General features: G+C 44.4%; 1 non-coding gene and 1 pseudogene across 1 annotated transcript; one reads left to right on the top strand and one right to left on the bottom strand.

Moving 5' to 3' along the window:
• Positions 1-11747: 11747 nt before the first annotated feature.
• On the bottom strand, positions 11748-11819 carry trnar-ucu (transfer RNA arginine (anticodon UCU)). Its single transcript has one exon. It is a non-coding gene; the product is annotated as a tRNA-Arg (tRNA).
• Positions 11820-12398: 579 nt separating this feature from the next.
• On the top strand, positions 12399-12784 carry LOC137307300 (histone H2A-like; annotated as a pseudogene).
• Positions 12785-13676: the final 892 nt, after the last annotated feature.

The raw sequence follows: 13676 nt of genomic DNA, 5'->3' as shown, positions 1-13676 counted from the left end.
TTTCCATCCCTGCTGTTTCTCTCGGTATCTTTTGATGGTAAATAGACTTTCAGAGATAAAGTGGGACGTTTTGAAATGAGCCAATGTGTTCTGTTCATTCTTGGCCCCTTTACCGATTAAGTAACGTGTGACTCCGAAACTGAAGGCAGGATTTCTCAAACCAATCCTGGAGAAACATGGGAGAAACGTTGGAGTCGGTGTATTTGCTGGTACTGTGCAGGATTAATACCTGACAGCAACAGTCCCAGGTTAATATAATCAGAGTGAGACTCTCGGTCACTGAGAGTAATCGCGAACGGATCTGATTTGCAAAACCGAATATGGTACAACAGGCAAGACAGTGTTAAATTCGGCCCACATTGATTTTCTCACTCTCTGCACTGTCGCTGACTGTTGGATTAATAGTGTGTCCGTCTTTGGTATATCAGTGAGAGATAAGAATGCATCTTCTGTCTCTCCAACGGGATTTTCTGCATAAAACGCAACTTTACAGGTCAGACTGGAACTGATACTGTGGCGCTGTGCCTCTCCGCTCGCTCTGTGATCGTATCTGTCTCTCTTTCTCTCCCGCTCTGATGCTGCATATGAAGGTTGGATGCAGCTGTTGGGGTTGATATGAACACAATGAAGTGTAAGATTGAAAGTGTGTATGTGTGTGTGTCTCTCTCTCTGGTGCTGGACATGAAGGTGGGATACTGTCTAATATAAACAGAGAGAATGGGGTGTCCGGGCCTCACTGTAACTGGGGATGGGTTCGGCTCCACTCCCAGTTCATGGTCATTTTCTTTTCACAGATTCAGGGCGAGAGTCTCTGTGAGACGGTAACACTGGCGGAGAAACTCCGCGTCACAACTCAACCCCAACACATGAGATTCTCCAAATCAGCTGGAATAAGGTGTTTGTGAAATGCTGAACCCGTCTGGGAGGGGATGTGTGGGGAGATAGAATCGGGTGTGGGACTGAAATGGAAGCAGGCGGGTTGACTCGTTATAGAAGGGACTGTATTTCGGCAGGAATATTACTGACTGTTAATTGTAACGGGGCTTATTTAAAAGCTCCGGGTTCCTGGGAATCCTTGAATATGAAGCCCGAGTCTGCAAGGGTTTGTGCGGACCGCTGTCTTTCGGTTCTATTATCAATAAACGGTTCGAAATTGCCGGTGGAGAAAGCTGGAGGTGGAGCTGGAAGATCAGAGGCCGCTCTCCGCCCTGTCCATCACTCTGTCTCCTCCCATCCCGCCCTCTCTATTTGATCCCCATGTGGAACCAACGCGGGGAGGTGGACTCGAAACACGGTGTATTTGTCAATAAGGCGAAAGGCGAATCATATTTCTGTTCTCCTGGGGACCAGGCCGTTCACTGTTATTTGTTTCTGTACAGAGTTACATTTCAGTGATTCCCCAGTGAGTTTGATGCGTTATGTAAATAATCCAACAAAATAGAACAGAAACGGAGCGAAGCGCTGAATCCCACAGATGTTGAAAGGTTAGTCGAGCAGTTCTGGTGATGCTTTACGAGCCCAGCATGGCAAGTAGTTGAAATAAATACAAGAAATCTGGTGATGTGTGGACTGGGGTCCATAAGTTACCGTTTAAAGTACCGGAATGTGGTCGGTGCACCGACTCCAGTCCCATTAATACCTCATCTCGTCCAAAACGAGAAAAAAGCAGCTCAAAGCAACACTGGTCGCATGATATCAGCGTCTCCCTTCAGACAGTAACCAGCCCTTTCACAGATACAGTGGGTGGCTCTGAAAAGAGCCTTTACATCGAGTTACATCGAAACTACGGCACAGAAACAGGCCATTCGGCCCAATTGCTCTGATGCCGGCGTTTCTGCTGCTCACGCGCCTCCTCCTTCCTGACTTCATCTAACCCTATCGGCATATCCTTCTATTCCTTTCTCTCTCATGTGCTGATCTATCTTCCCCTTAAATGCATCAATACTATTGGCCTCAGCTATCCTGAGAAACCCTATCATTATCTTTAAAAATTTTATCAGGTCAACCCTCAGCCTTCACTTTTCTAATGAAACGAGACCCAGTCTGCTCAGCCTTTCCTGATAAGAATATCCTTTCATTTCTGGTATCATCCTTGTGAATCTTATTTGCATCTTCTCCAATGCCCCTATGTCTATAATATGGAGACCAGAACTGTTCGCACTATTCCAAATGTGGTCGAACCAAGATTCCATACTCGTTTAACATAACTTCTTAGCTTTTCAATACTATCCCTCTCGAAATGAATCCTAGTGTTTGATTTGCCTTTTTATCACCAGCGTCGCTACTTTCAGTAATTTGTTCATCTGCACCATGAGATCCCTTTGCTCCTCTATCCCGTTTAGACTCTTATTATCCAAACAGTATGTGATCTCCTTATTCTTCATTCTGCAAGTTTATTAATGTCCTCTTGAATTTTGACACATTCTTCCTTTGTATTAAAGACATCCCCCAATTTGATGTCATCGGCAAATTTTGAAATTGTTCATCCGATTCCGGAATCCAAATCATTATTGTAAATTGTGAAGAACAGTGTTCCCAGCACCGATTCCTGTGGAACTCCACTTCCCAACTATTGCCAGTCTGAGTACCGACCCTGGACCTCTATTCTCGGTTTTCTGTTTTGTAGCCAGCTTCCTATCCATTCTAAAACCTGTCCACGTGCTCTGAACTTAGCCATGAGTCTACAATGCGGTACATTATCGAAGGCCTTCGGAAAATCCAAATATATCACATCTACAACATGAACCTAGTCTATCTGTTCCTTCTTCAAATGATTTAATAAGTTTGGTCCTGTTATTAGATTAAATCTTTGTTTTATGTGTTCATGGGATGTGGGCGTCGCTGGTGAGGCCGGCATTTCATCCCCATCCCTAATTGCCCTTGAGAAGGTGGTGGTGAGCCGCCTTCTTGAACCGCTGCAGTCCGTGTGGTGAAGGTTCTCCCACAGTGCTGTTAGGAAGGGAGTTCCAGGATTTTAACCCAGCGACGATGAAGGAACGGCGATATATTTACAAGTCGAGATGGTGTTTGACTTGGAGCAGAACGTGCAGGTGGTGTTGTTCCCATGTACCTGCTGCTCTTGTCCTTCTAGGTGGTAGAGGTCGCGGGTTTGGGAGGTGCTGTCGAAGAAGCCTTGGCGAGTTGCTGCAGTGCATCCTGTGGATGGTACACACTGCAGCCACAGTGTGCCGGTGGTGAAGGGAGTGAAGGTTTAGGGTGGTGGATGGGGTGCCAATCAAGCGGGCTGCTTTGTCCTGGATGTTGTCGAGCTTCTTGAGTGTTGTTGGAGCTGCACTCATCCAGGCAAGTGGAGATTATTCCATCACACTCCTGACTTGTGCCTTGCAGATGGTGGAAAGGCTTTGGGGAGTCAAGAGGTGAGTCACTCGCCGCAGAATACCCAGCCTCTGACCTGCTCTTGTAGCCACAGTATTTATATGGCTGGTCCAGTTAAGTTTCTGGTCAATGGTGACCCCCAGGATGCTGATGGTGGCGATGGTAATGCCGTTGAATGTCAAGGGGAGGTGGTTAGACTCTCTCTTTTTGGAGATGGTCATTGCCTGGCATTTGTCTGGCGCGAATTTTACTTGCCACTTATGAGCCCAAGCCTGGATGTTGTTCAGGTCTTGCTGCATGCGTGCTCAGACTGCGAATGGAACTGAACACTGTGCAGTCATCAGCGAACATCCCCATTTCTGACCGTATGATGGAGGGAAGGTAATTGATGGAGCAGCTGAAGATGGTTGGGCCTCGGACACTGCCTTGAGGAATTCCTGCAGCAATGTCCTGGGGCTGAGATGATTGGCCACCAACAACCACTTCGATCTTCCTTTTTGCTAGGTATGACTCCAGCCACTGGAGAGTTTTCCCCCTGATTCCCATTGACATCAATTTTACGAGGACTCCTTGCTGCCGCACTCGGTCAAATGCTGCCTTGATGTCAAGGGCAGTCACTCTCACCTCACCTCTGGAATTCAGCTCTTTTGTCCATGTTTGGACCAAGGCTGTAATGAGGTCTGGAGCCGAGTGATCCTGGCGGAACCCAAACTGAGCATCGGTGAGCAGGTTATTGGTGAGTAAGTGCCACTTGATAGCACTGTCGAAGACACCTTCCATCACGTTGCTGATGATTGAGAGTAGACTGATGGGGCGGTAATTGGCCGGATTGGATTTGTCCTGCTTTTTGTGAACAGGACATACCTGGGCAATTTTCCACATTGTCGGGTAGATGCCAGTGTTGTCGCTGGACTGGAACAGCTTGGCTGGAGGCGCAACTAGTTCTGGAGCACAATTCATCAGCACTACAGCCGGGTTGTTGTCGTGGCCCATAGCCTTTGCTGTATTCAGTGCACTCAGCCGTTTCTTGATATCACGTGGAGTGAATCGAATTAGCTGAAGACTCGCTTTTCTGATGGTGGGGATATCGGGAGGAGGCCGAGATGGATCATCCATTCAGCACTTCTGGCTGAAGATGGTTGCAAACGCTTCAGCCTTGTCTTTTGCACTCACGTGCTGGACTCCGCCATCGTTGAGGATGGGGATGTTTACAGAGCCTCCACCTCCCGTTATGTGTTTAATTATCCACCACCATTCACGACTGGATGTGACAGGACTTCAGAGTTCAGCATAGTTCCCCTTTCGCAGGACCTGTGAACACGGCGCACATGGAACTGCAGTCCTGCCCAGGATGAGCGAAACTTGGTCTTGGCCCGATCTTTACCGCCGGATTTTCCTCTTCCAGGCATTTCCACAATCTCACAAACACTTTCACAAAGAATGAAGAAATCTTCCCTAACTCGCCTTCTTATACCTTCTGGAGGAATACAGTGGGGCCACTTTTGATGGGTCTCTCTCAGAGTGTTTACACTGCCCCCTCACCCTCCCTGATACTCTATCTTTCAACTGATGTAATATTGTCCTTTAGCAATATTGCTACTCCTCCTCCTTTCCCTACTTCTCTGTCCTTTCTAAAGATCTTATAAACTTGAATATTAAGCTGCCATTTGTGCCCAGTTGGCAGTCAGGTCTCCGTAATAATTTAATGAAATTATTTAACTTTACTTGATGGCTGATGTGAGTTGCGGCAATGTGTATTTCCACTGGTCAAGTATTGCAGGGATCGACTATCTCTTCAGTCCGATATCAGGTGAAGAATTACTGGCTGTTGTGTAATTTCCATTGATTGGGGCTTGGCGTCATCTACTGGACGGAAACGGGAACTGCAACAGAGCGAGAAAGGATCCGTCAGAAACCAGTTTAAATGAAGTACAAAATGCAACAGCCTGCAGTGCCTGTTCAGGATCTGATGGTTGGGAACTATTTTGTTGATGGCTATTTTTAGCGATGGTGGTATCGTGGTGAGTATAGCTGCCCCGGGTTCGATCCCCGGCGATTGCAATTAATCTACTTTCTTCAGAACCTCCAAATGTGTTGCCGTTCAGCTGGACTTTGTTCCCCAATCACAAACGGGTATAATTAGAGAGAAATGTTTTCAACGATGATTTATTTTCCCTATAGAATGAATGGAGGAAAAACATACTGGAAATCGTGAGTTACCAAGGGTCTAATGAGAGTGAGGAAGGCAAATGAAATGTTAGTCTTTATTGCAAGGGTGTTGGAATATAAGAGTAAGGAGGACTTGCTGCAATTTTACTGTGAGGAGATCGTGTGTAAAATTGGCCGACATTCGCTGGAGTTTAGAAGAAAGAGAGGTGATCACATTGCAATGTATACAATTCTTAGCCGGCTTGACAGTGTAGATGCTGAGAGGCTGATTCCCCTGGCTGGAATGTCAAGAACTAGAGGTCATATTCTCAAGATAAGGGGTCGGCCATTTAGGACCGACATGAGGAAAAAATTCTTCACTCAAAGTGTTGTGAATCTTCGGACATCTCTCACCCACAGGACTTTGGACGCTCAGTCGTTGAGTATATTCAAGTCTGAGATCGATCGAGTTTTGGATTTTAGGGGAATCAAGGGATATGGGGATGGCGGGAAAGTGGAGTTGAGGTCGAAGATCAGCCATGGTCTGATTGAATGGCGGAACATGCTCGAGGGGCCGTCGGGCCGACTCCTGCTTCGATCTGTTCTATTCTTATGTAGAGAACCTTCTATCCCAGTGTGCTGACGAAACTAAGTTAGGTGGCACAGTAAGCATTATAGATGGGAGCAGAAAGTTGCAAAGGGACATTGATAGAATAAGTGAGTGGGCAAAACAGTGGCAGATGGATTTCAACGTGGGAAAGTGTGAGGTCATCCACTTGGGACCTTAAAAAGATAGATCCGAGTATTTTCTAAATGGCAAGAAGATAGGAACTGTGGGGGAGGAGAGAGATTTAGGGGTCCAAGTACAGAATTCACTAAAAATATAAGGTGAAATGGAGATTAAATTTTGATCTTTATCTCAAGGGAACTGGAATAAAAAGGAGTGGAAGTTATGTCACAGTTATACAGAGCTCTGGTTAGACCTCATTTCGAGAACTGTGTTCAGTTCTGGGCACCGCACTCTCGATAATGGCTTGGAATGAGAAGGGGTTTTTCTCTTTGTGATTCTCTGTGATGGGAGGGAATAGGAAAGGGTTTGGTCTGTTTGGATTTTTTTCCAGTGGCAGTGAATGAGAAGGGGTTTGGTCCATTGGGATTCCTTCTGCGTGCTCTTGCATTGATACGGAGACCTGCATGTTGCCAAATTGCTTTGTGTTTAACTTTGTGCCCCCTCGTTTGAACCCTAAAAAGAAAAGCATAAATGTAATGGAACATGGAGAGGAAATTCGTCAGATATCAGGTTATTAGCGGAGCTTATGTGTAACGAGTAAGGATGGGTGATACGAGAACTAGGGGGCATAATCTTAGAATAAGGGGCTGCTCTTTCAAAACTGAGATGAGGAGAAACTTCTTCACTCAGAGGATAGTAGGTCTGTGGAATTTGCTGCCCCAGGAAGCTGTGGAAGCTACATCATTAAATAAATTTAAAACAGAAATAGACAGTTTCCTTGAAGTAAAGGGAATTAGGGGTTACGGGGAGTGGGCAGGAAATTGGACATGAATTTAGATTTGAGGTTCGGATCAGATCAGCCATGATCTTATTGAATGGCGGAGCAGGCTCGAGGGGCCGATTGGCCTACTTCTGCTCCTATTTCTTCTGTTCTTATGTTCTTATAGGGCAGGTAACTGCTCGCCAGAGAATGCCGAGCCGGATTGGCAATATCAGCTCACTGCCATTAGATGGGTACGGTCACAATACAAACCCAAGAAAATCAAATGAACCATAACTGGACATTAAATAAGAAAATGGCAAATATATATTTCATAAAGAGATAAAATGTCACGGGCAGTTTTGTGGTCAGAAGTCGTGATTGCGTGACATTGATTGGTTGAATGTTGGACTGAAGTTTACATTCACATTTTTATTCGGTAATTCCCGTTGGGCGGATGACAGGCAGTCATTTCATTCTGTGGAGCGATGACCTTGTTCCAGTGGAATGGTCATTCTGTTCCGTTTAGTGTTTCTCAGCATCACCCAGGACGCGCTCTTCCTCGCCACCAAAGCCATGGTGAGTGGTGCTGGTCTGGGCCCAGTATCACGGGGAAAGGAGTCAGGGGCGGCTTAATGACCAAACCTTAATTCCCAAAATTGATAATTTTGTAATAAAACAAAGAAGTTCGAAAACACAGTTCTCAAGCCCATCCACATCCGACAATAAAACCAACATGTGTGAGTCCGTCGTCTGCAACAGGAAGTTCGAGTAATGAGGGACAAACTTCTGCCATGTGGACCAGGCCTGAACCGTCCACTAAGAAGAAAACCAAATCGGAGACGAGGCAGTATAGTGAGGCTTTTTTGAAATGTGGTTTCATCAATTGTGCAAATGCAAACCATGATCCAAAGCCCCAGTGTGTTATTTGTAGCGAGGTGCTTGTAAACGAGAGTTTAAAACCGTCAAAATCAAATAGACATTTAGAAACAAAACATGGGGATCTCGTTGACCACCCGCTTGAATATTTTCAAAGGAAGCAACGGGGATTAAAGTTATCAGCACCAGTTCTTAATCGGTCAACTGCTCTGAATGATAAGGCACAACTGGTGTCATATTTGGTCGCAAACCGTGTGGCAAAAGAGAAAATGGCCCTTACAGTTGCCGAAAAACTTATTTTTCCAGCATCTCTGGATATTGTGCGTACAATCTTCGACGAGAAGCCGACTGAAAAATTGAGAAGCATTTCTCGCAGTTATATGTCTCGGCGAATATGTTCTATTGCTGAGCATTTCGAATCCAAGCTTATTACTCGGTTACAGTCAGCCGGGGATTTTACTATCCAACTTCACGATCGTGCTGATATTTCAAATTCTGCAACACTGTGAGTTTATGTGAGATAGGTCGGAAGGTTGGCTGTATTGTCTAACTTTACCAACAAATACAGGAGCACAATATTCGAATCACTGCATGACTGTGTAGATGGAAAATACAAATTGGACTGGGCTAATTTCAAAGGAATTCCAAGTGATGGAGCAGCAAATATGACAGGTAGAAATAGTGGAGTCATGAGAAGAATATCTGAGGCAGCTGATCATGATGTTTGGAATCACTGTTTCATTCACCACGAAGCTTTGCCGTCCAAGTGTATTCCCCCTGATCTTATGGCAATACTGAAGGAAGTAGTGAAAATTGTAAATTTTTTAAAATTAAGCACACTGAACTGCAGGCTTTTTGAAGTGTTATGCTCAGAAATCAGGAGCTGAGCTTACTCATTTACTGTTTCACATTGAAGTATGATGGCTGTCACGGGGCAGAGTGCTTAGATCTGTGTACGACCTCAGGAAGAGATTCACATTTTTTCCTGGTAGAGAAAGAGTCTAATATGACGAATTTGTTTTACGATGGCAGCTGGTTAATGAAGTTGTCATACCTGGCTGACATGTTCTCAATTTTAAACGAACTAAATTTGAAGTTACAAGGAAGAGGCAGTGATTTGTTTCGACCTTGTGAACAGATACAAGCATTCAAAAAGTCATTAGAACTGTGGCAAGCCCGACTGAAAATTAATCACCCGAGCTATTCCATGTTCCCAACACTGTTACAACACATTGAGGAGAACAGCATCAAAGAAGAAAAAGGAAATGAATTGAAATGTTTCATACCTTTTTTTAAAAAAAGGTAATGCAATAATCATGGGCGATTTTAACTTTCATATAGATTGGACAAATCAAATTGGCAAAAATAACCTTGAAGAGGAGTTCATAGAGTGTATTAGGGAATATTTCTTCGACCAATACGTCGGGGAACCAACCGGAACAGGCCATCTTGGATTTGGTAATGGGTAACGAAACAGGATTAATTACTGATCTCAAAGTGAAGGATCCCTTGGGAAGCTGTGATCATAACATGATAGAATTTCACATCCAGTTTGACAACGAGAATCTTGGGATTGAAACTACTGTATAAAAGTTAAATAAGGGCAATTATAAAGGAATGAGGGCGGAATTGGCTAAAGTGGATTGGTAAACAGATTAGATGGTATGATGATGGATAAGTAGTGGCAAACATTTCAAAATATATTTTATGACTCGCAACAAAAATGTATCCCTGTGAGGAGGAAAGACCCCACAAAAAGGGTGAACCAACCATGGCTAACTAAGGAAGTCAAGGATGGTATCAGGTTAAAAGAAAAAGCATACAACATGGCAAAGATTACTGGTAAGCCCGAAGATTGGGCACTGTTTCACATCCGGCCAACCTGTAACATGCAATATTAATGCACACTGGACCTCATCTGGTCAATGAGAAACATTTAATAATAATGAACAATTGACATTGGGCCACATTTGGTCCATCTGAAACATTTACTAATAATTCACATTGGAGACTTGCGCATAACTGGCCTCAGTGAAACATTTACTAATAATGCACGCTGGTCACTGGGGCATATCTGGTCAACGGAAACATTTAATAATAATGCACATTGAACACTGGGTCTGATATGGAAAACCTATAACATTTAATAATAATGCACACTGGGCACTGGGTTACATCTGGTTGACCTGTAACATTTAGTAATATTGTACACTGGACACTGGGTCACATCTTGTCAATGTGAAACATTTAATAATAATGCACAGTGGACAATGGGCCATATCTGGTCAATGAGAAACGTTTATTAATAATCTGCACTTGACTCTGGGCTACATATGGACAATCTGATGCACTCTGGAGACTGGGGCATATATCGCCATTGTAATACACTTAATAATAATGCACACTAGACACTGGGGTACAACGGGTCAATGTGAAACATGTAATTCTAATGTACACTGGAAATTGGGTCACATCTGGCCAATTTGAAACATTTAATAACAGTGCACACGGGACTCTCAACCACATCTGGTCAATGAGAAACATGTAATAATAATGCACACTGGCCGCTCGGTCACATCTGGTCACTGTCAATCATTTAACAACAATGTACAATGTACACTAGCCCACATCTGGTCAATGTGAAACATTCATTAATAATGCAGATTGGACACTGCCACATCTCGTCAACGTGTAACATTTAATAATAATGCACACTGGACCCTGGACCACATCTGGTCAATGAGATACATTTATTAATAATGATACACATTGGACACTGCAATGTCAATATGAAGCATTTAGTAATAATGCACATTAAACACTGGGCCAACTATGGTCAATGTGAAACATCGAATCTTAATGCACACCGGGCACTGCATCACATCGTGTAACATTTAATAATGCACACTGGATACTGGGTCACATCTGAACAATGTGAAGCACTTAGGAGTAATGCACACTGGACAATGGGGCACATCATCGCAGACACGGACCAGCTTTCAGATGTACGCTGACAAAACCACCGCCTCCCTTGATCCTTCCAGGTCTTTGTTTTATCAGACCGACATCGTTTTTCAGATGAGCCACAATTTCCTCTGGTTACAATTGGAGAGTCTTTGGTCCCACAACTTCCACATCATTGCCACTGATTCCAACCCCATGCCTGGCTTTCGTCTGAGGCTGATCCTGACTGTTGATAACTGCGAAGCTTCTGACCCCATACCCGCTCCATACCAAAGACCGCCTACTTCTACATCCGTAACGTCCCACCTGCCGAGCCCATCTGCAACTAAAACCCTCAGCCATGGGTTTGAAACGTCTCTGGCCTTTGTTCTCCTCTCCGGCCTCTCCACAAACTTCAGCTCATCCAAAACTCTGCTGTCCGTATCCTATCCCGCACTAAGTCCCTCACCAATCACCCAAGTCCTCATTGACCTGCAATGGCTTCCTGTCTCCTGAGCCTGCAGTTTAATTTTTCTTTCTTGTATAAGAACACAAGTAATAGGAGCAGGAAGAGGCCATGAAGCCCCTCGAGCTGCTCCCGTATTCAATAAGATCATGGCTTATCGTCGTCCTTACCCTCCCTATCTCTGTAATCTCCTCCTGCTCCACAGCCCTTCCCTCTGCTCCTCCGCCTTTGGCCGCTGTTTGACCAATGTTTACTTTAGCTGCCCTCTTCCTTTTTATATACTTGTGGAAGCTTTTACTGTCAGTTTTTATATTTCTTGCTAGTTTACTCTCATAATTTATTGTGTCTCTCTTTATTATTCTTTTAGTCATTCTATGCTGGTTTTTAAAGTTTTCCCAATCTTCGGGCTGACAGAGCTGAACTGCAACAAATTCGGCTGCAAACTTAGAGTTTCTGAAGAAAGCAGATGAATGTAAACATTGAATTGCGATGGCCGGGGATCAAACCCGGGTCAACTGCTTAGAAGGCAGCTATACTCACCACTATACCACCATCGCTGGAAATAATCATCAATAAAATAGTTTTTACCCATTAGATCCTGAACACACATTTTGTTCTCACTTTAAACTGGTTTCTGACGGATCCTTTCTCGCTCTGCTGCAGTTCCCATTTCCGCCCAGTAGATGACGCCAAGCCCCAATCAATGGAAATTACACAACAGCCAGTAATTCTTCACCTGATATCGGACTGAAGAGATAGTCGATCCCTGCAATACTTGACCAGTGGAAATACACTTTGCCGCAACACATATCAGCCATCGAGTAAAGTTAAATAATTTCATGAAATCATTACTGAGACCTGACTACCAACTGGGCACAAATGTCAGCTTAATATTCAAGTCTATAAGATCTTTAGAAAGGACAGAGAAGCAGGGAAAGGAAGAGGAGTAGCAATATTGCTAAAGGACAATATTACAGCAGTTGAAAGATAGAATATCAGTGAGGGTGGGGGGGCAGTGTAAACACTTTGAGAGAGACCCATCAAAAGTGGCCCTCACTGCAATCCTCCAGAAGGTAGAAGGGCGAGCTCTGGAGGATTTCTTCATTCTTTGTGACAGTGTTTGTGAGATTGTGGAAATGTCTGGAAGAGGAAAATCCGGTGGTAAAACTCGGGCCAAGGCCAAGTCTCGCTCATCCCGGACCGGACTGCAGTTACCTGTGGGCCGTGTTCACAGGTCCTGAGAAAGGGGAACTCTGCTGAATGTGCGGGTTCCGGAGCTCCGGTCTGTCAGGCTGCTGTGCTCAAGTATCTGACGGCTGAAATCCTCGAACTGGTCGGTAATGCGGCCCGCGACAACAAGAAGACCCGCATCATTCCCAGACACCTGCAACTAGCCGTCCGCAACGACGAGGAGCTCAACAAACTGCTGGGAGGGGTGACCATCGCTCAGGGCGGGGTGCTGCCTAATATCCAGGCCGTGCTGCTCCCGAAGAAAAGCGCTGGGAGCATCAAGAACAAGTGAAGCGGCCAAGATTTAATCTAATAACAGGGCAAGGACACGAACAAACTTATTAAATCATTTGAGGAAGGAACAGAAAGACAAGGTTCATGTAGTAGATGTGATAGATTTGGATTTTCCGAAGGCCTTCGATAATGTACCACATTGTAGACTCATGGCTAAGTTCAGAGCACGTGGAGTCAGTGGACAGGTGGTGGAATGGATCGGAAGCTGGCGACAAAACAGAAAACCGAGAATAGAGGTCCAGGGTCGGTACTCAGACTGGCAAAAGTTGGGAAGTGGAATTCCACAGGGATCGGTGCTGGGACCACTGTTTTTCACAATTTACAATAATGATTTGGATTCCGGGATCGGATGTACAATTTCAAAATTTGCCGATGACATCAAATTGGGGGATGTCTTTAATACAAAGGAAGAATGTGTCAAAATTCAAGAGGACATCAATAAACTTGCAGAATGAAGAATAAGGAGATCACATACTGTTTGGATAATAAGAGTCTAAACGGGATAGAGGAGCAAAGGGATCTCGTGGTGCAGATGAACAAATTACTGAAAGTAGCGACGCTGGTGATAAAAAGGCAAATCAAACACTGGGATTCATTTCTGGAGGGATAGAATTGAAAAGCTAAGAAGTTATGTTAAACTAGTATGGGATCTTGGTGAGACCACATTTGGAATACTGCGAACATTTCTGGTCACCATATTACAGACATAGGGGCATTGGAGAAGATGCAAAAAAAGATTCACAAGGATGATACAAGAAATGAGAGGATATTCTTATCAGGAAAGGCTGAGCAGACTGGGTCTCGTTTCATTAGAAAAGACAAGGCTGATTTTAAGATAATTATAGGGTTTCTTAGGATAGCTGAGGCCAATAGCATAGATGCATTTAAGG

The sequence above is a fragment of the Heptranchias perlo genome, chromosome X, assembly GCF_035084215.1.
Source record: "Heptranchias perlo isolate sHepPer1 chromosome X, sHepPer1.hap1, whole genome shotgun sequence".
Taxonomy (NCBI): Eukaryota; Metazoa; Chordata; class Chondrichthyes; order Hexanchiformes; family Hexanchidae; genus Heptranchias; species Heptranchias perlo.
This window is presented reverse-complemented; position numbering and strand designations above follow the sequence as displayed.